General features: G+C 47.3%; 1 long non-coding RNA gene across 2 annotated transcripts in view; it reads left to right on the plus strand.

Annotated features, from left to right (window-relative positions):
* Positions 1-19,829, plus strand: part of LOC146870455 (uncharacterized) — a 74,414-nt gene extending 54,585 nt beyond the window's left edge. For both annotated transcript variants that reach the window (XR_014959396.1, XR_014959395.1), the window contains one exon: positions 17,992-19,829. This is a non-coding gene — a long non-coding RNA (uncharacterized LOC146870455). The remainder of the gene's footprint in view (positions 1-17,991) is intronic.
* The last annotated feature ends 681 nt before the right edge of the window (positions 19,830-20,510 follow it).

Here is a 20,510-nt window from a genome sequence, read left to right on the forward strand (position 1 = left end):
ACACCATATGGTGAACTTTGCTGCATCTTGCCCATCAGCAATAGCCTAGGTGAGTATGGCTTGGGCCTCCTCTGAGACCACAGGAAGCACTTGCACAACTGAGTCCAATATCGTATGGGTATAACAGTCCTAGAGGTATGCGGTGCTTACGACTTCCGTGTTAGGCTGGCCGAAGAGTACATTTTCTTGCCAAAGTTAACCAGCCTTTTGGATTCACTATCTAGTGGAGTGGTAGGGAATGCACCGGGGTCAATTCTGGATGTGGAGGCTTGGCCTACCTATCTCTCCAGGTTGTGGTTCTTGGTGCAGGAACTGGAGTCCCCAGGAACGGGGCCATGGCGGCGGGCAACTGTCTTATGCACAGGAGCCCCTGTGCAGGGCTTGGACCAGGTCACGAGTAGGACGTCTGGAAGGGCTTCACTGAAGGGAAGTAGGAGTTCTGAAGGGGAGGCTGCCGGCTGAAGCAGTATGTCAAAATGTTTATCTTGACTGCCACTGTGGACAACTGAAGGTCCAAGACCTCAGCCGCCCCAACGCACCACTAATGCAAAAGAGGCTCTCTCCTCCATAGCCATGGTAGGAGAATCCTGTGTCAGGTAAGGTGTCTAACCCAGTGTCCTCTGCCAGGTCCTCATACCAGTTATCATGTTACTGTTTCTCTCCTGGGAGCTGGTAACCATAAGGGCCCACAGACCCCTCCCATTTGTCTCTCTCTCCAGATCCTATCAATTAAGTAAGGCACTGGCTGCGCTCCGGGAAGCATGGACTCAGTTGGCGTGGGAGTCGGAAGACGCCCATCCAGCTCTGTGTTGGAGTCAGGAATAACGATGGGGGCATCGTCGGGGGCGTTGGCACTGGAGCGGAAACCGTGGAAGTTCTTGGTCTTGCTGGTGGCTGCACTCTGGTTCCAAGAAAGGATCCATGGCATGGATCCCATGGAGCACAAAGGCACTCTAAACAGGCCTTGTCACCCAAATATGAAGCACATGGCTTCATAAAACTCCTTCAGTTGGGCAGGGGTGGCTGTGGGAAAATCGGGGAAGTGCGGAGTAGACCTGGGTTCCGGTTCCGCCGACTTGTGTGGAGTGCCGATGTGCCTGCATCTCGTCAGAAGACTTCTTTAACTTCTTGCGCTTGTGGGACTCCCCCAACGACTTGGAGTGCAATGACTACCATCAGGAAGGGCTCCATGAAATGTCCTGGAACCTTCAGTGAGAACGGGACCTCGAGTGTCATGGAGGCAACTGGACTTCGTGCAGCAAAGAGCTGGAAGAACCACTCCCTAAGAGCATTGGGATGCATAGCTCAGCCGTCCTCACAAGTCTTTGAGTCGTGGTCCCGCTTCAAGCACCACAAACACACCTAGTGGGGGGTCTGCCACCGGCATTTGGCTGTGACCAGCCCCACGGACAGCTCCTGAGGCGGATAGCCGGGTGACACTTCGCCGTATTTTGAGCACCAATATTTTAAAAAAACTGCTTTTAACGTGTGTAATTTCTCACCTTCTCTTGAGCACTTGTCCCCCCTCCATCACCAAAGCCTCACCGCGCAGCCGATCTGAACGCTGCCGCGGCGCTTTGGGGAATTAGATAGCCGCCATTACAGGGTAGCGAGGCCACGCCCACCTCCAGAGGCCACGCCCTCCACCCTTCATAATGTGGCTCACCCGGACACGCAGCGGACGCGCCCAGCGGGCGCGCCGTCAGCGTGCCGAAGGCGCGCCAAAGGTAAGCCCGTCTGTGCCCGTCCGGGCCCAGCCGGCCCTAGGCCCAGACTCTATGCCCAAATCCATCAAGGATCATCTCCGCTACACCCAAGAAAACCTCCTCTCACTCAACCCCATGAAAAACGCAAACTGCAACTATACCCACAAAGGAGGGAAACCCTTTACCAACTGTGATCTCTGCAACCCAGCCCACACCACGGTAGGACACCACGGCCTTCAACTTGGCCTCCTGAACTGTAGGTCCCTTCCGAAACACTCCCTAGAGTTAAACCTCCTTATACAGGATCTCACAATTGACATTCTGTTCCTTACGGAAACTTGGCTCACACCCAACGCAGAATCAGATATCGTCAATGCCCTCCCTCAAGGCTTTCTAATCCACTCTCAGAACAGACCCCTCGGCAGAGGAGGTGGCCTGGCAATAATATATAGGGAGCACTTTGTTTGCAGAGCAAACAACGGCACTATCGAAGACTGCGAGAGCTGCCATTTCGCCTTTCAAATCTCACCCACAGTCTCCCTCTCCGGGCTACTCGTATATCGCCCACCGGGAGCCCCTACCAAGTTCTCTAGCGCCCTCGTTGAAACTGTTACCTCTATGGCTACGTCATCCCCTAACTTCATAATTTTGGGAGACCTCGATCTCCACTTCCTAGACCCCAAGGACCTGACAGCCTCCGACCTCCTTCTCTACCTCACCTCTTACGACCGAAGACTAGTGGATTTAGAGGCTACTCATGACAAAGGTCACCTCCTCGACCCCATTTTTACTAATATCAACGACCTCAAAACCGCTCTCCCCCTCCCACTGCCGTGGACAGACCACTTCTTGGTCCCCATTACTTGACTACCCAACGTCCCGCCACCCCAACACCCCAAAATCCGGGTCACGGATAGACGCTGGTCCCAACTCTCGCCTGAAGAATGGGCCACCAGACTCACGCAGTCTCTTTCCCCCCCCCCCCCCCCCCCCCCAGCTCTAGATCCAGCAACCACAGATGCGCAATTCAATTCCTGGCTCACCCTCCCACTCGATTCTTTCCTCCCTAAAATAAGCACCCTGAAACCAGCCAAAAGGGTCAACCCCGCCCCATGGTACACCCCTGAACTCAAACTGCCACGAAAAGAATGTAAAAAGATAGAGCGCGCCTGGAGGAACGACGGATCCATATCCAGAAAAGACGCTTTCCGCTCCTCCATGAGAACTTATAAAACCGCCCTACGCAACACCAAAAGCAAATTCTTTGACGAGAGAATAAAAAAGTCCTCTAGCTCAGCTAGAGAAACCTTTATCATCATGAAAGAACTGCTCAAAGTCCCTGACCCTCCCCCAGTTCCTAACACCTCCGAGGACAAATGCCACAAGCTGGCAAATTACTTCGACAAAAAAATCCACAAGATCCTCGCTACACTGCCCCAAGTTAACCTCAGAGTAGACGCAAACGGTCTACCCAAGCCTGTATCAGACTCCATTCCGCAGCCGGGAGAACTAGACACTCGCCTAGATACACTCGGCCTGGTAACGGAAGAAGAGGTCCTTACAACGCTCGCCACAATTAAAAGTGGTTCTCCCAGCGACCCGGTGCCCATTCGCATCCTCAAAAAAGTGGCATCCACAATCGCCCTTCCCCCTAGCTGACCTCATCAACTCTTCCCTGTGTCAGGGAACGGTCCCTCTCAGCTGGAAGGCCGCCGTCGTCAAAGCCCTTCTCAAAAAACCACTCCTGGACCCGTCAGACCTGGCCAACTACAGGCCTATCTCCCTCCTCCCCGGAATCAGCAAAATTACGGAAAAAATAGCACCTGCTCCACAGCGATTCCCCTCCAGTGCGGAGTACCGCAAGGCTCATCCCTTAGCCCTACTTTATTTAATGTTTACATGTCCCCACTGGAGGGAGTGGTCATCCCGTTTGGAGTAAAAATCATTAGCTACGCAGATGACACCCAACTGGTAGTCTCACTATCCCATCCCAACCTAGAACCGTCCAACCTTCATACCTGCCTCACTGAAATCTTTATGTGGATGAACGAATCAGCCCTTAAACTCAACGGGTCCAAAACTGAGATCATGCTTCTCGGACATAAAGGGCCCACCCTTCCCCCTAACCTCTGGTCCAAAGAGGAGATTAAGAGCCTAGGGATCTGGATAGAGAAGGACCTGTCCTTCAAAACCCAAGCAAAAAAAACTGCTGGGATCTGCTTCGGCCTTCTCAGATCAGTCAGAAAAATTCTGCCCCTGCTACCACAAACCTCCCGGAAACTGCTCATCCAAGGCCTTATCCTTTCCAGACTGGATTATGGCAACGCCATCTACCTGGGAGCTCCCGAAGCCACCCTTAACAAATTACAACGAATTCAGAACGCCGCTGCCCGGCTTCTCACGAACACCCCGGCCAGAACTTCGGCTAAACCAGCTCTTAAACTCCTGCACTGGCTCCCAATAAGAGAATAAAATTCGAGGCCCTCTGTCTGGCGCATAAACTTCTACAGGACAAGGGCCCCCCCATTCTCAAAAACCTAATCACGCCCTACAAAGCCACAAGGCCTCTCCGCTCGGATCACGAACACCTTATCACAGTCCATAGAGTAAAAAAGGCACGCACAGGAGGTCGGCGATTATCGGTGAACACGGCTAAAATGTGGAACGCCCTACCTCTCAAACTCAGGAGTGAACCCAGTCATCTCCGCTTCAGAAAACTATTGAAAACTCACCTCTTCCCTTGATTCACTCCTTCTCTCCTCTCCCTGGTCACCCCACCGAATCTGCTGTCTTGGTTTTTAGCGCTGGGATGCTTCCGCGTTACTATGCGCTCTATAAAACCCATATTCATTCATTCATTCATTCATTCACGTTGGTTTAAACCAGCCGGCTTCTAGGGTAACATGACATCACACCCGGAGAAAATTCCCAAAACGTTCAACAAAATGCTTAAAAGAACAAGTTACTTACCTTTGGGAATGCATTATCTGGTAGAGACTCTATTTAGCTGCAGATTCCTTACCTTTGAATTTCCCAGGCGTCAGGCTGGATCCGGACACTTTTGCTGAGCAATACCCCTTGCACGTGACGTCGGGTGGCTCCATTCGGCTCCGTGTGTCGTCGATTACGTCGGTAGTGTCAGTTATGACGTTGCAGTGCCTACATAGGCGCCACCCAGGATGTCAGTACTTTTCGCTTTTCCACGCCAGAAGCGCAGAGCCACGAAGTGACTGACATAAACGTGTGCAAAACTAGGGCCCTGAAAGGGGAGAAACCCTAGACCTACAACATCAGTCCGCAAAGCGGGGAGGCATGGGTGGTGCTGTAATGAATCTGCTGCTAGATAGAGTCTCTACCAGATAATGCGCTACCAAAAGTAAGTAACTTGTTCATCTGATAGAGACTTCTAGCTGTAGATTCCGTACATTTGAATCAGATACCCAAGCCTTACCATCCCGGCGGTGGGTTGAGGACTCATGGACTAGACTAAAAATTCTTGCAGGACTGCCAGTCCCTACACACTTGACCATCAAGGCAATTATGTTTAGCAAACGTGTGCAATGATGCCCACATCGCTGCATGACTTGGACAGGGACATCCTGTGCTAAAGCTGTAGTCGCAGCCTTTCCGCTGGTTGAATGGGCCCTTAATCCCTAAGGGTGCTGCTTCTTCGCCACGGCATAACACATTTTAATGCAGAGAACAACCCAGCGAGAGATGGTTCTTTTCTGCACTGCCTTTCCCTTCTTTGCTCCCACATACCCTGCAAAGAGTTGGTCATCCACCTGGAACTCTCTTGTGCGGTCAAGGTAGAACAACAAAGCTCTTTTTGGGTCCAGTCGGTGGAGACGCTCCTCTTCCTTAGAGGGATGTGGGGGAGCAAAGAAGGTGGGCAAAGTGATAGACTGACCCATATGGAATGGCTTCACAACCTTTGGTAAAAAAGATGCCCTGGTACGAAGCACCACCTTGTCCTGAAAAGACATAAAATAAGGAGGCGAGCTGGATAACGCCTTTAACTTACTCACCCTCCGGACCGTTGTAATCGCCAAAAAGAAGGCTGTTTCGATGGTCAGCAGCCGGAGGGGACAATTGTGCAAAGGCTCAAAAGGAGCACACAACAAATAAGTGAGGACCAAATTAAGGTCCCATTGTGGCATAATAAAGGCGTGGGTGGAAACAAGTGAACCAACCCTTTTAGAAATCTATTTACAATAGGGGATTTAAAGAGAGAAGGTTGGTCTGGCAGCCACAAAAAAGCAGACGGAGCAGAAAGGTGACCCTTGAGAGTTCCCAAAGTAGAGCCCTGCTGGGCAAAGGTCAGAATGAATAAAAGTACAGTAGAAAGAAGAGTAGAAAGAGGGTCAATAGACCTTTCTGTACAGTATAATAAAAATGTCTGCCAACGGCAGACGTATACCGACTTAGTGGAGGGCCGCCTGGCCGCCAGAATAACATTAGACCTCGGGAGGAAGGTCAAAAGCCATCAACTGCCGCCGCTCAATCTCCACGCATGGAGGAGCAGAGTTGACAGGTTTGAGTGGGGAACCCTCCCCATCTGCTGTGACAGAAGATCCTCCCAAAGGGGCAGCCTGATCGGAGTATCGACACATGCTCAGAAGCTCTGGATACCAGACTTTCCTTGCCCAATCCGGCACCACAAGGATGATTTGGGCCCGGTCGCTCCTGATCTTCTTCAGAACCTTGGGCAGGAGTCGTATGGGCGGAAAGGTGTACAACAGGCATAAGCTCCACTTGCGACGAAACGTGTCGCTGAGCGATAGCTGTCTTGGAAACTCCAGCGTGCAGTACTGCTGACATTGCGCATTCTCTTCGGTTCTAACAAATGTAACCAAGGTTCTCCCCACTGCTGAAAGAGACCTTGTGCCACCTCTGACTGTAGACACCATTAGTGATCTGATAGCCATTGACGGCTGGGATCGTCTGCCCTGGCATTCAGAGAACATGCCAGGTGTTGAACCACCAGGGTTATGCCCGGATGTTATAGCCATGTCCAGAGACAGGGCCTCTCGACAAAGGGTCCATGACCCCACCCTGCCTTGCTTGTTGCAGTACCAAATGGTGGTGGTGTTGTCTGTGAACACCTGCACCAACTTCCCCTTGACAGAGGGAAGAAATGCTTTCAATGCCAAACGAATTGCTCGGAGCTCCAACACATTTATGTGGAGCCCCGTCTACGCCGAAGACCAGTGACCCCTGATCTCCATCTCTCCCAAGTGGCCGCCCCATCCAAAAGTGACGCATCCATCACGATTGTGCGATCCGGTTGAGGAAGAGAGAGAGGTCTGTCTTTGACCCAATCTCGTTTCGTTAACCACCACTGCAGATCCTTCGCAGTTCCTTCCGCGATCTGAACCATGTCGGTGAGGTTACCCTGATGCTGTGCCCATTGGAACTTCAAGTCCCACTGCAGAGCCCACGCACGCCATCTCATGTGTCTTACCAACTGGAGTCAACCTCACCAAAATCCATGATAGAGGCTGAAATATTGAAATCATAACCTGAATATCCTAGACTCGCTGCTCTGGAGGAAAAGCCAAAACTGCACTGTGTCCAGAACAGTTCCGATGAAAGGGAGTGTCTGAGAAGGAGTCAGGTGTGACTTCGGCACGTTTATAGAGCACCCCAGCGAATGCAGGAGGTCCGCCGCAGTCTGAAGGTGTGAGACGACTGCCTGGGGCGAGGACACCTTCAACAGCCAGTCGTCTAGGTAGGGGAAGACTGAAACCCCTAACCAGCGCAGATGAGCTGCAATCCCCGCCATTACCTTGGTGAACACCAGAGGGGCACTGGTAAGGCCGAAGGGGAGCACAGTAAACTGAAAGTGCTCGTGGCCTACCTTGAACCGCAGGTAATGCCTGTGGCCCGGCAGGATGAGAATGTGAAAATACGCATCCTGCAAGTCCAGCGCTACCATCCAGTCTCCCTGGTCTAAGGCAGACAAGACCTGAGCCAATGTGAGCAGTTTTAATTTCTCCTTTTTGAGGAAGAGATTGAGGGTCCGAAGATCCAAAATGGGCTGAAGCCTTTTGTTCTTCTTCGGAATCAGAAAGTAGCAAGAATAACAGTCACTGCCTACTTCTGAAACTGGAACCCTTTCTATAGCTCCTTTGGCCAAAAGAGCCGTAACTTCCTCTTGGAGCAGCTTTAAGTGATCCTCCGCCAACCGTTCCTGAGTTGGCAGAATAATGGGAGGAAAAGAAAGGAAGGGAAGAGAATAGCCCTCCTGGACGATCTGCAAGACCCACTTGTCTGTTATAGATCTCCAGTGGGAGAGATGATGATTTATTTCACCCACTGGAGTAGTGTGGTCCTGCAGAATCAGCCTAGGACTGCTTGGAGGCTGCGGCTGCTGGGGGCAGTATGGCGGACTTCTGACCTCCATTCCGAGGATGGAATGTGCAGCGTCCACGTGCATGCACGGCTTGGGTAGTCTGTGTGCGGGAAGGTGGCTAGGATAGGGCTCATGTGGCTGGAAACCGCTTCCGTTGCCAGGAAAGGGGCAAAAGGAAGACTGGCCACGAGGAGTGGACAAGAGGCCCAAGCATCTACCCGTAGCTCATGAGTCCTTCAACCTGACCAGGGCAGAGTCATCCTTTTCCCCAAAAAGGCGGGGTCCATCAAAGGGCATGTCCATCAAATTGGCTTGGACATTCCCCGAGAATCCAGAAGTACGAAGCCAGGCTTGGCGCCTTAAGGTCACTGTCATTGAAATAGACCTGCCCAGCGAATCAGTCGTATCCAAACCACACCGAATGGTGAATTTTGCCTCATCTCTCCCGTCCTAGACAGCCTGGAAGAGCACAGCTGAGGCCTCCTCCGGGACTTGTGGCAGCACTTGGGCAACCGTCTCCCAAAGAGAGTGGGAGAAACGGCCCAATAAGCACGCGGTATTCACCGACCGCAATGCCAGACTAGAGGAAGAAAACATCTTCTTTCCCAAAGAATCCAGTCTCTTGGATTCCCTAGCCGGAGGGGTGGAAGGGAATGCGATCTGGGAAGTAGAGGCCTGCACCACCAAACTCTCTGGGGTGGGTTGTTGGCTGAGGAACTTTGGGTCGCCCGGTGCTGGACGATGGTGGCATGCAATTGTCCTATTCACAGGAGCCCCTGTGCTAGATTTGGACCAAGTTCCTAGTAGGACGTCTGTGAGTGCCTGATTAAAGGGCAAAAGGGGTTCAGAGGTGGAAGTCCCAGGTTGAAGCACTTCAGTCAGGAGATTAGTCCTGACCTGCACTGCGGGCAGTTACAGTCCAAGGCCCTTAGCTGCCCTCTTAACCACCATAGCATAGGACACCCCCTCCTTCATAGTCACTGTAGGTGGAGAAAGCATGCCAGTGTCTGGGGAAGTATCCAAACCACTGGCTTTCCCAAGTTCCCCATACCAGTCCATTGTCTCCTCAGAGACATCCTGGTTCTCTAAAGGGTTTCCAGACTCCTCCCATTCCTCTCATGAGCCTAGCACGTCCACAAAGTGCTCAGGTGACGACATAGAACCTCTTGGTTCTGTCGACGTCGGAATCGGAGTCAAACAACGCCGTTCCGGCTCCGTGTTGTCGGGGATGAGAATGGGGCTTGTGCCACCGACAACAGCCGGCAACGCTGTTGACACCGACTTCGGGTTCGACGCCGGGGAAGGTCACGTTGGTATGACCGGTGTCCGATATCAGACCCCTGAGGCCCCACCGGCGCCGTGGCCGAAGCCGAAGATGTTGAACCCGATGGGGCTCCATCCGACCCCGCGGGACCCGAGGGCTCACCAACGGGGTCGTTCCACTCAAATACGCAGCGCATGGCCTTGAGTGGGAGTCGCTCCGGCTCCCGGAAATGAAGGGAGGCGCAAAGTCGACTCTGGCTGCGGCTCCGCAGAACCGTGCCTAGAGCGTCAGTGCTCCTTACCTCTCACGACAACGGACACCAGTTGAGGGGAAGGCGAAGTCCGCTTGAACTTTTTCTTCTTCTTGTGCCTCTTCCCCGAGTGTCCAGATGACCTTGAAAGGGAGAAAGAGGACTTAGGGCTCCGAGAGCGATCCCGTGACTTCCTTTTCTTCAAACGGGATTGTGACCTTCTCGGAGTCTTGCTCAACGGTGTCGACTGCCGGGCCGCAAGCAACTTCAATGCCTGCTCCCTCAAGGTCTTCGGAGCCATCACCTGGCAGTCTGAACATGACCTCGAATCGTGGTCGCGTTCAAGACACCACAGACATACGCGGTGGGGATCGGTAACCGACATCATGATGGAACAAGTCCCTCACTGTTTAAAACCTATCTTCCCACCCGACATCCCTCCCACATGAAGTCATCAAAAATTTCAACAAAAGTCGAGAAAAAAGCCTGCCAAAAAGTGGCAGAGGGGTAGCTCTTCACGAATCGATGTTTAACTGGCGCAGTAAGAAAAGAACTGACGTCCGCACGCCTGGGTGGCGCCTATGTAGGTACCGCAACGTCATAACTGACGCAACCGACATCTTCGACGACACAAGGAGCCGAATGGAGCCACCCAAAGTCGCGCGCAAGGGGTATTGCTCAGCAAATGTTTCCAGATCCAGCCTGACACCTGGAAAATTCAAAGGTAAGGAATCTGCAGCTAGAAGTCTCTATCAGATAAGCCAGTCAAAAAGTGAGTGAGGGGTAGCTCAGACTGGATCAGTGCTATCGGGCACGGAAAGAAAAGAACTGACGTCAGTGCGCCGAGGTGGAACCTATATAGGTACCGTGCCCATCACTTCCGGCACGGAGGTCGACACCGACAATGCAGAGCCAATTGATACCACCTACCAAGCGCACAGGGGTAATGCTCGGAAATCGTACGGATCCAGTCTGACGGATGGGAATATTCTAAGGTAAGGAATCTGCGGCTATAAGTCTCTATCAGATGAATTGTATTTAAAGAGTCAGAGGATTCTTTAAATGCCATACGGAAGTCTTTTATGGTTACTCTTACATCTGAGTGAATGAATTATTTTATTTTTTCCTCACTTTATGGTGTAATCCACAAGCGCCTGGTTTCCCTGAGACTATCATGGACTATCATAGACCTTGTGGTTTCATGATCCCAGGTTCCGTCTTGAAGAGAACTGCACATTCCAAATGAATTCAAAATGTCAAAAACACAATGAACTCTGGGGGGGGGGGGGGGGGGGGACACAAGGGGGTAAGGTTTTTTTTCCTTTTGTCAATTTGAGTTTGTATATTGCGTATCCAGCAGGGGCCTTGGTCTTGCCAGGCTGTTTTGAACACTTGCCACACGGACGATCTCTAGCTTTGAACTGCAACGACGCAGGGTGGCTGGGTTGGACTTGGGGAGCGTCCAGCCTACTCCAACAGGCATGCGTGGGGTGTGCACTGTGTCTATTTTATTGCCTGAAACTCAATAAAACAGTTAAACACAAAAAAAAACACGCAGAACACTAATTGTAACAGGTTGAAATAAACTGCTGATTTATATTTTTATCATTGTGTGCTTCAGTAGACACATTCTTGAAAGAGGTTTTCTGCATGGGTATGACTTGTTCACGTTTTCTCCGCACTAGTAAACTAAGCACCCTGGTTTCTTCTTTTTGACAATATGTGTGTATTGGCCAATTGTGTGTGTGTGTGTGTGTGTGTGTGTGTGTGTGTGTGTGTATATATATATATATATAATTTCCACAAGATGAGCTCCTTTCGTCGGGATAAGCCAGCGCTCTTCTGAGGGTGCGGTCCCCAACGGCAGAGCCAAGCCGTTATAAATCCACAATAACTCCTTCCAGCGCGGGAAGGAAAAAGTAGGTCGCACTCACGTCTGGAATGTTCACCAAATTGAAGATTTTATTTTCAATTATAAAAGCATAATCTAGGCAGAAGATCTATGCGTTTCGGTTTTAGCATAAGACCTTGGTCACGATCAAGATGGGATTTCCGACACCAACAGTATTAATACTTTTTTTTAAAAATTTGACTGTCACTTCCTGTCTGTTTTTTTTAACGTGTCACACTATTAGCATTATGGGATATGTAGTCCTCATAATTTCATTTTTTTGTGTGTCTGTGCACGGTGTGAGAAACAAAATATTTTTATCTTTTTGTGAATAATGTGTAAAAATAAATGAAGCGGTACAAAAGGGGGTGGTGATGGACGGAGCATCAGAACCAATCAAACACTCACACCCAGTCACCAGATCTGGGTTTGATCCATCACCTTTCTTAAGCCCACTCTGCCACCCCAGTTCAGACATGGCCATATGCAAATCAGTCTGACCCTGTGCCTCATGGGAACAGTCCAGCCCGAACTGCCAAGCCATGCCTTCCCTGGACCGGAAACAAGCTTCCTAGGACCGGTTTCTGGCATTTCAGCCGTCTTCAGCCAGGCTTGCTTGATTCCAGTGACAAAGTGAGGAAGGGACTCACGTCTGAGCATACCCTGCCAACTTATGGCGAACAAAGCGGTACAAAAGGGGGTGGTGATGGACGGAGCATCAGAACCTCACACCCAGTCAACAGATATGGGTTTGATCCATCATTGTTCTGTACTGGGGTGAATGTATGACATTGTTCTGCATTCTGTCCATCAATTGTTGTTTTTAAAAATAAATAAATAAATATGAAACCTTGGCATAGTTAGCCCCTTCATTTGCCAGACATTATTAACAACTTCAAGTAGTTCTCATTTACGAAGTCTCTAAACCGCCAATTACTGAGTCAATTCATCATTGTTCTGATTTACAATTTATCAATAAAGTTTATTTCTTGCCCATTTAAATTCTTTTTTTCTTCTTTCCAATCTTAGTTTCCATCTATTCCCTCCAGTGGGTGTTGTTGGCGGATTCTTGCCATTCTTTCGGTTTCATACGTTTGTTTTCCAAAAAGTGATATTTTTTTTTCCTTTGAGTATCAAAAAAATGTTTTTATGCAGGGGAAATTCGTCAGAACTAATGGGTCAGGTTTTATTTACAAAATTACAGGTGGATGTACATCTCTTCACTTTGGTTCATTCCATACGGTGCGAGACTTCTCAAATTCAATATATGGCGAGAATCTTTCTGGCGCAATATTTTTTCTCTATTTCCACCATGAATGGTTTGTCGCACTGTCTCAATTCCATAGAATTTTAAGGTTTTCCAGTCACTTGAATGGTGTTTTTCCATATGTTCTGCCACTGCATTCATTTTGTCTTTGTTGATTGTGGCCCTTCAACTATAATGTCACTTTAACCTTTGTTTCTTACAGTGAAAAATATATATATTATTAATGTTTAAAGATTTGCAATATAAATAAAAAGTATTTTGATAAACAATTTTAATAACCTTTTTATAATTTAAAAATTAATGTACCTTAAATTTGTAAACAAATTGAACTAACTTCAATTAATTCTGTACGTAACGTTTTGTAATTTTTAATACATGATAAATATAAACATTTTTTACTTTAGATGGGTTTTGATTAATAAACAGTAGAACAATAATGTCAAATTTATGTAATATATTTAAATTAATTAAACAGTCACATGTTTATATGTTTCCTATATTAAAGTATAAGGAAACATTTAAAATATTTAATAAAAAAAACAATAGTAAGAATATTTTTGTTAAATATTCATGTCCAATATTATTTTTTTATTTCTATTATAAATGTAGAACACAATTAAAATAGTTACTGAGATAATAATTTAAATTTCAAATGTATTTTGAATATGTTAAATTTAATGAAAATGATTTTTCTCAAGTTTAAATGTAAAAAGGAAATCACACTTAAAATAAAAAATGTCTTAATTATTAAAAGTGATGTATAGAATCAATTAAATTACTGTTATTACATTTCAATAAAAATTAATATTACATTCATTTTTAAATAAAGTTATCAAAATATATTAAAATAAACATTTTGTTGTAGATACATTTTTAACATTAAATTACATGAATTTATATTTTCAGCTATTGTAAATAATTGAATTTTATTTAGCATTATCTCCAACGAGGTTTTATTTTAAGTCCCTACCTCTTTTATTTTCTATAGGAGGGTGTTGCAGTATATGTGGTTGGCCATTTGTGATGCTAGACTTGCCTAAGCTTGCCTAAGCTGGAGTACATTTGCAACTGGTTTTGGGCCCCTTTCGGCTGTAGTTACTTTACAATATCAGTGAAGTTTGAGAATGCAATTTGTGAGTGGGTGCACATTACTCCCTAAACCCCTTCTTAGCCTTTTTTCATAAGTGTTAGAACTGGGGTCTCTAGTCGGCAGAGGCAGGTACCTTTGACCAAATAGGGACCCTTGCTTCTAAGTCAGGGAAAGGGAATTACACTATTGGATAACCCCTGCTCACCCCCTTGGTAGCTTGGCACGAGCAGACAGGCTTATCTCAGAGGCAGTGTGTAAAGCATTTGTGGACACATACAGTAATACAGTAACAACACTACAGATGGACACCACACAGGTTGTACTATAAAAATAAGTATTCTTTATATAGACTTATCACAAGACCATAAACGATAAAAATCCACATTACTGTAATCAATAATAATTCTTCAAGATGGTAGAAATAGTTCAAAAATAGGTTATTCACTTAAAAGCAGTCTTTAGCAACAGATAACCCCAACTGGAGTTATCACGATGTCAAGGACAAAGAAATCCCAAAGTATGGCGCCAACTGCGAGGTGCGCGGCATCGGGCCTGGAGTCAAAACAGACCCACAAAGAACAGTACCTTGGAAGAGCGAAACCAAAGACAGCTCACGGCGTCGGAGGTGCGGCGTCGTTGGCGCTGCGGCGTCTGTTCCTTGCTTCGGGGAGATTATGCGTCGGGACCTGGATGCTCGCGCAGGCAGAGGAGGTGTCGGTTTCTGATCGGAGAGGAGGTGACATCACGATGGCGCCGAAACCACGGTTCCGTACGATGTCACTGGATTCTTGACCACCCACATCGACAATCGGCTCTGAGATGTCATATTTGGAGTCAATTCGGCACAGCAGCAGGCCGGCGTCACAAGTCACGGCTTTGGCAGGCTTACGATGTTGTTCGCTGCTGTCGATGTCGATGTGGCACGGCGGCCGGCGTTGGCTCTACGTTGCAAGTCGGAGCAGCGCTCACGGCTTCGATGCAGAAGACGGCGTCGCTCGCTGGCGTCAGTGATGCAAAATTCCTTCTGTAACAGCTAGAACAGCAAGTTCCATTTGCAGGCAAACAGAAGGGGTGAAGTCTGGTATCCCTGAGACTTCGGTCAGGAGGCAAGCTCAAATCAAGCCCTTGGAGTAATATTCTGCAAGATGATGAAAGTTCTTTAAAAGTTTCTTCTCCTCTCCTTGGCATTGAAGACACCACTGTAGGCCAACCCAGCAACACAGCACACTGGCAGGGGGGCAGTCCAACTCCTACAGCTTCCTTTGGTGCTTCTCCTTGGCAGAGGTTTGACTTGTTGTTCCAGAAGTGATCTAAAGTCTTGGGGTCTGGGCCCCAATATTTATACTAGCAAATCCTTTGTCTCTGAAGGCAGAGAGGCCTGTACCTAGTCCAAACCAGTTCTGTGCAGTCCTGGAGCACTTTGTTTACAGGACTCCTTCTTTCCTTTGATAGTGTGGGCCAGGACCATCAGACGCACCTTAGGAGGTGGAGCCAGCATTGTGAAAGGCAGGCACAGCCCTGTTCAGACCCAGGTGCTATCTCCTCCCACCACTCTACATGCAGATGGTCTATTCAGCCCTGTGCTGACACACCCTGTCTCCTGGAATCCCCCAGCCCCTGTCACTCACAAAACCAGACACACAATACACAAGCTAGTGGAGGCAGGCTGGATGGTTAGGTAAGAAAATACCTACTTTCTAAAAGTGGTATTTCAAACACAGAATTTTAAAAACAACTTCACTAAAAGATGTATTTTATCATTCTGAGGCATACTAAACTCGAATTTCTACCATTTTCCCTGGGTAAGTTAGGATTATAAAATGTTATAAACAAACTTCCCATTCTGGCCTATAGGGACTGGTAGCCTTGCAATAGTGAAAAACGAAAATGGCTGTAATTCACTATTAGGACATGCCCCACACACACACCAGGGCATGTCCTACCTTATACTTACAATGCACTCTGCCCATGGGCCTACCTTAGGGGTGTCTGATATGAAGAAAAGGGAAGGTTTAGGGACTGGCAAGTGGGTGCACTTACCAAGTCAACATGGCAGTACTAGACTGCACGCAGGCTCTGCAATGGCAGGCCTGAGACACACTTTACAGGCTGCTTCTGTGGGTGGCACAACCAGTGCTGCAGGCCCACCAGAAGCATTTGATTTACAAGCCCTGGGCACACTTGGTGCACTGTACTCGGGTCTGACAGGTAAATCAAATGAACCAATCATGGAGTCACTAATCCAATACAATACTTTACAATAGGGAGAGCATATGCACTTTAGCACTGATCAGCAGTGGTAAAGTGCTTAGTCATAAACCCAACAAAAACAGAAAATACAGGAGGAAGGCAAAAAGTTCAGGGATGACCCTGCAAAAAGGGCCAAGTCCAAAAGTAAGTAATCCCCATTTTTCCAGCTAAACCTTACTCTCCTTCTCACATTAACTATTGAAACATATGAGGAGACTCTGCAGACGGGACAGAGATCTTTGTACAGAAGAAGATAAGCGATTATTTGAAAATAGCGATTTGTATTACATTAGTAGAACTACTGTAGCACTACTAAACATACTACAAAATGGAGTTTGTGAAGAGGCCTTTGAAAGTATGTTACCTATTATTTCTGCTATTATATTTTTAGATCCTATATTCTTTTTTGACAGCACAAAAAGATCTATTAAATGACTTCATTAATTTCAGCTACTGGTAATGACTGAGACCACATTCCATTCCATTATTTTGTAGCTTGTCTGTACCATTACAGACAAGGACCAACCACATGCAAGTTTGTTTTTGCCCCACCCATGAGGCACAGTCCAGACTAAACAACTTGCCAGGTCCCCTCTGAATAGGAACACAAACAACCCAATGCCAAAGTCAAAATTGTAGGTCAGCTCAACTCCTTGGACACAGTAAGCCCACATCTGGGCAGACCTAATTTACTTAGGGAGACACGCTTACAAAGCACAAGAAGTGATGATGGATTGAATGCATGAATTAAGCTCAGCATACCCCCGTTAATTAGGCAAACTGACTTGGCTAAAAGTGATGTATGAAATGCTTAAATTAATGTAATCCAGTGGTAATTACTTGTACTACATTCCATTCCATTATTTCTAACTCACCTGTGACATTACAAATAGACATCACCCATGTGCAATTTAATCTTGTCCCGCTCCACAAGGGATAGCCCAGGATAAACTGCCTGATCATGTCTTTCTGAACAGAAACACAAGCGATCCTTATTTGGCCTCCTCACCAACGTGAATATTAAGTCCTAGGGCATATCCTAGCTACTCAGTGAGACTCACTTAGACAGTACAAAAGTGATGAATGGAATGCTTGACTTAATCTCAGTCACTGGTAACTACTCAAGGCAGCATTTCATTTAGATCACCTTTACATTTATAGACAGGGACCAATCACAAGCAGATCCGTCTTGGCTTTGCCCCACAAGAATGATCCAGAATGAACTATGGGGCCAGGTCCCCTCTGTATGCTCAGGTGTGGATTCCATGTTCACTGTGCCACAGGACACAAGCTGTACCTCACTGATGATGCACAACAAGGCTGAAAACAGTTTCTGGTGGCTTTTGGTTGATCAGTTGGTGAAAATTAAGAATGTTACATGAATTATGTGTGGATAGTTGTCTCTGTGAAAGCTCTACATGAGTGTGCAAAGTCAAGCAAGATACCTGTTCAGTGTATTGGTTTGACATCAAAGTATGCAAAATATGTCAAACCCATTATTTGAGATTTAGGCAAGATTAGGCCAGTGTAAAAACATACCAGGTCCTAGTTACTGAGTAAAATACCATGTAAATATCTTTTCTTTCCAGTCCCTTCAGCTTCAAGCATGTGCAGACTTCCAACCAAGTAATGGAAGAAGGAAGTCTAGTAAATGATTAACTAAATACATTTTTAAGACTGGCTTGACTCAAGTGTGTGTGACCACTGGAATGGACATCCAATGCATGGTATTTGAAGAAGCGTGCAAAATAGTTGTGGGTGCTGCTTTGCTGATGGTCTCAACGAGAATGTGTTAGTGCTGACTAAAAGAAGAGATAAGTAGATAAGGCAGTTCTCTGCCGTAAAGTATTCCAAGAGAAGGATCAGAAAATTCTGACCATTAGCAATTTGTTTGTTCACTTGTTTTTTTGCTCAACAGAGTACTGTCAAGACCAGTCGAAAAACATGTTAACTGGAAAGAAGATTTGACCCAAACCTTGCCCCTCCAATAGAACTGTCCCAGGAGCACCAGTGGGCTCACTATTGCTGACTCCAGGAAAAAGGATAGCAAAATACAAGGATGACAACCAAAAGAACTAAAGTAGGAGACTGCCCTGAAGAAGATGGCAGAGAGTCGTTGTATGAAAATTCAGCCATTGATAGCCCATGTACCTATGTTTTAGTCAATCATTATAAAGCAGCATATGTAGTGCTAAGTGGCCTAACTGATACTTTGTCTGATCATTTGTTTGATGGTGATGACTGTTGAAATGATGGTTAACAGTTCCCAAATGTAATAACATTTCTTTTCAAAATTTAGCAACAAATTGTCTGCCTTGCATACACACTGAAGAAGTTTTCACATATTCTTTTGCAGTCCTCTGTATTTACATACTGTTTCAAAAAGTGTAATTTATTTCCCCAAGGTGCTATGCAATGCTATGGTATTTCTAGAGTGCATCCTTACCCGTGAGGGTATCCTTGTGCTGAGCAGGTGCGGTGCTAGACTGTGAATCTAGTCGAAAAGCCAAGTCTTCAGCTTTTTGCAGAAATCCAAGATTGACAGAGTTCCTTATGTAGAAAAGGAGGTTGTTGCATGTTTTGGGAGCAATGTAGGAGAAGGTCCGGCCCTCGCTTTTGGTCTTGTGTATTCGTGAGACCGGTACGAGTGCTGATCTGAGGTGTCTTTTAGGGTGGTGGAAATTGATTCTACTGTTGAGGTATCCTAGTCCAGTCTTGTGGAGTGCATTGAAAGTGAGGATAAGCAGTTTAAAGGGATTCACTTGAGGATTGGTAGCCAGTGTAGTGTCTTGAGGTAAGGTGTGATGTGTTCTCAACAAGGGACTTTTAGTATGAGGCAGGCTGCTGTGATCTGGATGGTTTGAAGTCTGCTGGTTAGTTATATGGGAACTCCATCACAGAGGTGGTTACTGTACTCAAATCTGCTGCTGATGAGGGCTTGTGCGAACATCCACTTGGTGTTGGGTGGCAGCCACCTGAAAATAAGTTTCAGTATTTTCAGAAGGTGGAAGCATGATGAGGTCACTGCGTTGATCTGAGCCAACAAGTCCAGTTTGTCGTCAATGATAATCCCTAGGTTTATTGCTTTCCTACAGGGGGTGGGTGTATCTCTGAGGTTTGGTAGTCACCAGGTGGAGTCCCGGATGGAGGTCTCTTTCCCCAAGATGATCACTTCCGTTCTGTATGAGTTGAGTTTGAGTCAGTCATCTTTCATCCATCTGGCAATCTCAGTCATGCAAGCTGTGACTCTGCCCCTTTGTGTTTGTTGTTTTGTCGATACAATGAGTTGAGTATCATGAGTGTAGAACAGTACTTCTACATTGTGAGCTCTAATGATGATTGTTAGAGGGGTCATGTATATGTTGAAGAGTGTTGGGCTGAGGAAGAGCATTGGATAACCCCACAGATGACTTCCAGAGTCTTTGATGTGTAGGATGGCATCCCTGACTGACGGGGTCCTTCTGAGGCGAGCCACTTAAGTGTGTGCCTGACTCGTGCAGACTTTGGATGAGAATGGGATGTGAGATAGTTTGGAAAATCGCCAAGAGGTCCAGGAGAATGAGAGCTGCCATCTCTCCTCTGTTCAGGATCATCCTAATGTCATTGGTAGCGGCAATCAGGGCCATTTTGGTGCCGTGATTGGGTCAGAAGATGTTGAGGATTTGCTGATCAGCTTTGTGAGTTGATAAAAAAAACTCTGTTGATATCCTTCTCCACGACTTTGGCGGGGTGTGGCTGGAGCAATATCAGATGGTAGTTTGATGGAGTCTATAGTAGGTTTCTTTAGCAGCACGGTGAATACTGAATGTTTCTATGTTGTTGAAAAGGTTGTGGTGCTGATTGTTGAAGATGTGGTGGGTGCAGGGGGCAAAAGGGGCCCCTTAGAGGAGGTAATCATGGGTTTTGCTCTTTCTTCAACTGTGACAAAGTTCCAGGTGTTCAGGGAATACTCACTTTCTGTGATGGAAAGGGTATCTGTAAGGTGACCCTGGAAGCGCCTATATATGCCCTTGATTTTGATTTACAAGCCCCTTGCGCCTCTTTTACGCCGCTGTTGCGTCACTTTTGTGACGCGGCGGCGTAAATCCAGCGCCATGGTGCGGGGTACTTACAACGTGACGCATCTGGGAGATGCGTCACGTTATATAGCCCTGCGCCACATGTAGGTGTTCCGGCGCAGGGGGGGGGCGTTCCGGCGCAGGAACGCCTCCTAAAAGTGGCTGAGTGAAATAGCCACTTTTAAGGCCATGCTGCGTCAAAACCCTGCACCTGCTTGAAGCAGGCGTTAGGATTTACGCAGCATTTTAAAGATAGGGCACCCCCGAGCCTTGCTGGAGCTGTGTCGCGCTTGCGACGCAACTCCAGCAATGTGCCGCCTTTACAGCAGCAGATGCGTCACGCATCTGTCCATTTTTGCCCCATGGTGCGCCGCATTTA

Source organism: Triturus cristatus, chromosome 1_1, assembly GCF_964204655.1.
Source record: "Triturus cristatus chromosome 1_1, aTriCri1.1, whole genome shotgun sequence".
In the NCBI taxonomy this organism is placed as follows: Eukaryota; Metazoa; Chordata; class Amphibia; order Caudata; family Salamandridae; genus Triturus; species Triturus cristatus.